Raw genomic sequence first — 6,596 nt, 5'->3', positions numbered from 1 at the left:
TATATATATATATATATATATATATATATATATATATATATATATATATATATATATATATATATGATGTGTGCATATATATGTGAATAACGGAGAATATTATGCATTAATTCTGTGGTGGCTGGGTGGTGGTGAATAGTGACGATATTAGCTTGAAAAAGGGGACGAGGGAAAAAGGCCTTTGTGTGTGGAAGGGAATAGAGGACGCGGTAATGTGGTGGCATGACCCTTCTATTCCATCTTTTCCTTCTTTCTCATCCCTCCTCTTCCAACTTTTCCATTTACCTTTTCTCTCTTCCATACCTTTCTCTCTCCTCCTAATAACTTTCTCCTAATTTCTTGTCCTTTTTTTTTCCCCATATATTCTACCTCTCCTATTTCTCCCTCTTTCTGTCCCATATTTCTTCTTCCTATTTTCTTGAATTTTATTATATCTCTCTTTTTTTCGCTCTTCCTATCTTCTCGTTCAGTCTTTCCTCCCATATTTTCTTTCTCTAACTTTGTAACTTATTTATTCATCCTTTCTGTTCATTCGTTTTGTTTTATTATCTCTATACCTTTCTTTTATTTTTCCACTTATTGCACTTACCTTCTCTCTTCTCCTTCTCTTCCTCCTCGTTTCTTCTACTTTTCCTGTTCCCTCCACTAAATCTCATCTCATTTCTCAAAACCTCAGAAAAATTATCCTCATACCTTCTTGGTTTTCCTTCTTCTCCCCCTCTTACTTACCCCTCTCCTCCTCTTTTTCCTCTTCCAAGTCTTCTTCTTCCTCCTCATCCTCCCTCTTCTCTCTCTAATCCTAATCCACCTCATCCCAAATGATAAGAGAACGGAGCCCAACTTATAGAGTGATAATGATGTTACTTATTCTTCCTCCATCTCCCTTTTTCCTTCCCTCTCCTACCTTCCCTCCCTCCCCTCTGATTTTTCACTCCTCTACATTCTTTCCCATTACCCTCTCCATCTATTTTTCTCCTTTATTTTTTTTACCTCCCTCCCTCTCTCTTCCTTTTCCTTCCTCTCATCTCTCCCCTTGGTTACTTGGTTGGGTTGGGAGGCGAGAGAAAAATGAGAAGAGAGAAGGGGAAGGGGAGAAAATATGGTGAACAGAGAAGGTGAGGGGAGAAGAAAATGGAGAAGGGGGAAGGATATGGAGGAAGGGAGAAAGAATAGGGATGAGGAATATATATAGGAGGATTCAGAAAGGGGAAGAAAAGAAAAAGGGAAGGAGAAATGTGTAGGCAAATTTGTTAGATGAACGAGAAAGAGAAAGGCAAAGAAGAGTAGGAAGGTAAAGTGAGGAAACTGAGAAGTGAGATAGGAGAAGATAAAAAGAAATATGAAGTTGAATTAAGGAAAAAAAAAAGAACAAGGGGAAACAAAAGAAGAAAGAGGAATATGAGACTAAATATAGGAGATGCAAAGGGAAAGGAAGGGATGAAAGAATAGTATGAAAGTGGAGAGAGGAAATAGAGAGGAGAGGAAGGGGTAAAGAGAAATATGAATACAGTTAAGTAAAGGAACACGAAAGAATAAAGAAGGAGAAAGAAGTATGTGCAAGTGAACTGAGGGAATGAAGAGAAAGGAATGAATAAATGAAGGAATAAAAAAAGAAGATTGCGTTAAGGTATACTAAGGAAGAAAGGGAGAAAGAAGGACATGAAAGTGGATGGAGGAAATTGAGAAGAGGAAGGGAGGGAAGGAGAGAGATGAACATGACACGGAACTCAGAATATGAATGAGATTAAGTTGAATGACAGCAAAGAAGAAAGGGAGAAAGAGGAATAAGAAACTGGATCTAAGAATATAACAAGGAAAAAGAATGAATAAAAAAAGATATTAGTCATCATTAGAGGCATATTTTGTGGGTTTATAGTGTATTTACGATTCTAGATGAAAGGATTCAGAACTAATCGTTAAGGAATATGGGGGATTAATGTAACTATAATGGAGAGGAAGGCAGGAAGTGAAATGGTATCTGCAGACGGGAAAGGGAAGACGAAAAAAAAAAAGTAAACAAAGAAATAATGGAAAAAAAAATAGAGTATCATAATGGATTGAGGAAGTGGAGGAGTGTCATTCTTATCTCATTGGAGTGGAGTTGTGGAATGACTAAGCGTATCTGTTAACCCTTTCATTGCTACTTGGCACATTTCCTTCTCAGCCTCTTCAGTACTGGGACGAATTTTTACCATGAGTTTTGGGTTATGACTAGATGATTTCATTTACATTAGGAAAGGTCTATTGAGGTCAGATGATTAATGGCCAGAGTTTTCACTATTTTATTCACCACATGCGTTTCTGAAGCTGTATAAAATCCCCAAATAGTAAGCAGAAAAAAAAGAAAACAATTCATGGTACTGAAGGGGTTAATTACTAAACACTCTAAAACTTTCCTTCTTGTTCTGTTGGCTCCTTCGGACTTTATACTGGCCAGAAATTGGAAGATGTATTTTTAATCTCCCTTTTATTCATCGATGCTTATAAACATTTCTTACATTGTTTTTTCCTTTTTGTGTTTAATGGTGTGATTGTTGTGTATTGCAATGAAAGGAAGGATTAGATGATGTTGGTTACTCACAATTCACGCCTCCTTCACGTCAGACTCTCGTGGTGACAGGATTGCGTTCATGTCTTGCTTCTGTTTGACGTTCGTTTCTTTAGTTATTCATTTATTTATTTATTCATTTTTTTTTACTTTGGTTAATTCGATGTTTTTTTTATTTCAGCTTTATATTTTGATTTTCCGTATGATTTTTTTTTTTTGGTTCACTTTATATCCATACATTTTTTGGTGTGTGTGTGTGTGTGTGTGTGTGTGTGTGTGTGTGTGTGTGTGTGTGTGTGTGTTGCTCTTAAGTGTGCTCTCTGTCAACTTAATGGCTCTTTGATTCTCATAATAGAGTTCAGTCATCACATTATGGAGACTGCAATTCTAGTGGGCCTTTGTTTTTTTTCTAATATAGTTTTTTGGTCCTTGGCAGTTCTCCCTCTTACATAAAAAACATTGCAATTTAAGTGAAAATATCAAAGGTTTTCTCTTTTCTCACGTGTGTTTCCTTCTATTGAAACTGTTATGATGGTAGAGGTGCGGTGGTTGTGGTGATAGCGGTGTGGTGGTGGTGGTGATGTGGCAGTTGAAACAGTAGTGGTGGTGATGGAAGTGGTGGCTCTAATAGCGGTGGTGTTGATGAAGGTGGTAGTGGTGTTGGTGGTGGTAGTGTTTATGTAATCGATGGCTGTGGAGGTCGTGATTATGATGGAGGTAAATGTGGTGGCGATTCTGGTGGTAGTGGTGGTGAGGGACGGTGGTGGTGATGGTAGTAGTGGTAGTGGTGGGGATCCTGGCAGTAGCAGACATGGTGATAATAGCAGTGGTAATGATGCAGATGGTGTTGACTGTGATAGTGGTAGGAATTATTGTAGTGATGAAGTTATTGTAGTGGTGATAATGGTGGTGGTAGTTTGTAGCTTCCTCTCTCTCTCTCTCTCTCTCTCTCTCTCTCTCTCTCTCTCTCTCTCTCTCTCTCTCTCTCTCTCTCTCTCTCTCTCTCTCTCTCTCTCTCTCTCTCTCTCTCTCTCTCTCTCTTGATTACCTCTTCCTCGTGTCCTTAAAAAAAAAACAATCTTACAATTTATTCCTCCAGTTTGTTTTCCCTTGACCTCATTTCCTTAATTGCGTTTTTATCCAATTTATTTCCCCAAGATCATACTCAAGTTGTATTTTTTCCCTATGTTCGTTAAAGTTGATTTTTTCTCTGAGCATAATAATTTCAATGCTCTTTTTTCTCTCTCTCTCTCTCTCTCTCTCTCTCTCTCTCTCTCTCTCTCTCTCTCTTCCTGGTAACTTCTATTTCTTCATAATTGCTTTTCGTTGTTGTTGTTGTTGTTGTTGTTGTTGTTGTTGTCGTCTCCTACTGTTGCTTCTACTATTTCATTCTTATCGTCCTCCTACTTCTCCTTTTTTTCGTGTTTTTCTTTTCTTTCCTTTTTTTCATCTTTTCTTCTTTTCCTGCTGTGGCCTGTTGTTTTTGTTTTGTTGTTGTTGTTGTTGTTGTTGTTGTTGTTGTTGTTGTTGTTGTTGTTGTTGTCGTCGTCCTTCATGTTCTCCTTCACCTTTTCCACTGACCACCATCTGCAGGAAGGAGTGGAGGGACGAAGCGAGTGGGAGGATGCAAAATTGCTAGATAGAAATGTAGAATGTGGATAAGGAGGAGGAGGAGGAGGAGGAGGAAGGAGGAGGAGGAGGAGGAGGAGGAGGAGGAATGGAAGAAAGGTTAAGTGGGAGGGACATAGTATTGGGTCAGATTTCTTCCCTGTTTTTCAAAGGTTAGGGTTTTCGTGTGTGTGTGTGTGTGTGTGTGTGTGTGTGTGTGTGTGTGTGTGTGTGTGTGTGTGTGTGTGTGTGTGTGTGTGTTTGTGTGGTGAGTGATCCGACGATAACTTGTGGTAACTCTGTAGTGGTTCGAATACTGTATTATGTTAATTTTGTTGTTCCCCCCCTCTCTCTCTCTCTCTCTCTCTCTCTCTCTCTCTCTCTCTCTCTCTCTCTCTCTCTCTCTCATTTCGTGTCATTGTTTTCATGTTCTTTCTCATTAATTTTTTCCTTGACTACAGTAATTTTTCCTCAAAACTTCTTAACTTTCCTCATTCTCTTTCTTTCCCTTTTCGTTGCCATTGTTTTCCTTTTATGGTTAACTTAATTATTTCCCTCCTTAACTTTACAGTCATTAAATCCTGCATCACTTCTTTCCTCCCTCTCTTTCCTTTTCTTTTACTTTCTCCCTTAATTGTCTTTCATTACTCTTACTCTTTATCCTCTCTCCTTTTAGCCTCCTTGCCCTGCCCTCGCCTCAGTAACGTTTCACCGACTCTCGCAATAAGGTCTCCAGAATGCCTCCCAAGACTCGCCTTACCACTCTGCTCTCGTCTCCAACTTAGTGAATCGCCCGACAGGTGTCGCGCCCAAACTTTACCCCTCGCAGGAAAAGAACAAGAGCGTGATGGAGTTTCTTTCCTTTCCTCACCCTGCAGTTCCTCACATGCGGTGATGACGGAATGACAAGGAGGGTGTTGATTCACTGGATGGATGGGGCGCAACAATGGTCTCGCTTGATAAGGTATTCGTGTCCTTTTAGTGAGTTTTTTGTAGGGTACGATAGTAAGGGAGGTGTGATTACATGGTGTTTTGGTTCTATAAGTAGCATCTTTGGTGTTTTTGTCGAGGTTAATGGAGATGAGTGCAAGGTGTGACGTTGTGGTTAATTTGGAAATGCTGTTAAGTGTTTGCCGTTAGGAGATTGTAGCAGTCTGGAAATTGTTACGTGGCAGTTAGGGGGAATTAATAGCGGGTTAGGAAATTGTTATGCGGCAGTTAGGAGATGGTTACGTGGCATTCATGAAATTTAGGAGGCATTACGTGTGTGTTAAGAGATTGTTGCGTGGGAATTAGAAGACTGGACGTGCCTCTTGCAAGTGTGTGGGTTGTGAACGAGTTGTCCCTTCACTCTTATAGAACAAGATCGGAATTTTATCTTAGAAAGAGTGATCAAATTGATTTGAAGTGCAGTCTATCAGAAAAAAAATGTAATGTAACGAAAAAATAACTCGTGTGTGTGTGTGTGTGTGTGTGTGTGTGTGTGTGTGTGTGTGTGTGTGTGTGTGTGTCCATAACTCAGTATACTATACATCCATTGCTTGTCTGACCCATCCATCTCTGCTCCCCTAAATCCACACGTATTTATAATTCGACAATTAATTTAATTAATTTGTATAATATTTATAATTTTCTCCCGAAAATATATTAACAAACAGCGGGCGGAAGGAAAGAAAATTATCACTGCAATTAATTCACACACACACACACACACACACACACACACACACACACACACACACACACACACACACACACACACACACACACACACACACACACACAATCATGCCCAGAAATGTTATTCCCAGAAAAGCCGCTGAAATTATACCTAATTGTGTGTGTGTGTGTGTGTGTGTGTGTGTGTGTGTGTGTGTGTGTGTGTGTGTGTGTGTGTGTGTGTGTGTATCGTGGGTGGAGGGGTAAGCATATATTTCCGTCTGCGAATATGTAAAATGAATCAATATCCAAAGCCTGAAAAACTAAAGTGAATCTGTTGTGTTGATGCAGGTGCGAGGCAATTCAGCATATTTGTGAAGGCTCACTGTTTGATAACGAGGCTTGATGGGCAGACAGTGACCTGGCAGAACAGAGCAGAGCAGAGCGGTAGGGACTTCCGGCGCGTCAGTGTTAAAGTCAGGGTGGCCTTCAGTGCGCGCCATACAGAGCATTACATCAACGAGCATTGTGATGACTACGATTACCGGGATGACATGCACGATCGTGACTGCTAATGCTGGGAATGATACATGGTGGAGGCTGTGCATGACGCCGGGAAAGAGGGTAATAGTAGTGTGTTATGAAACTGTTATACTGTAATGCCAAGGGAAAAGTAATCAAAGTGAAGATACTGCAGTTTTATTCTATCTTTATAGTTTGACAAGCATAGACCACTGGCTTAACGAAAGAAGGAAGTGAAAAAGCCATTTAATTGAATTTT

The 6,596-nt window shown here is 39.8% G+C and overlaps 1 pseudogene; it reads left to right on the top strand.

Moving 5' to 3' along the window:
• Positions 1-6,390, top strand: part of LOC123514874 — a 21,651-nt pseudogene extending 15,261 nt beyond the window's left edge.
• Positions 6,391-6,596: the final 206 nt, after the last annotated feature.

The sequence above is a fragment of the Portunus trituberculatus genome, chromosome 38 (assembly GCF_017591435.1).
Source record: "Portunus trituberculatus isolate SZX2019 chromosome 38, ASM1759143v1, whole genome shotgun sequence".
Classification (NCBI taxonomy): domain Eukaryota; kingdom Metazoa; phylum Arthropoda; class Malacostraca; order Decapoda; family Portunidae; genus Portunus; species Portunus trituberculatus.
The sequence above is the reverse complement of the archived record's forward strand: the minus strand, read 5'-3'. Positions and strand labels throughout refer to the sequence as shown.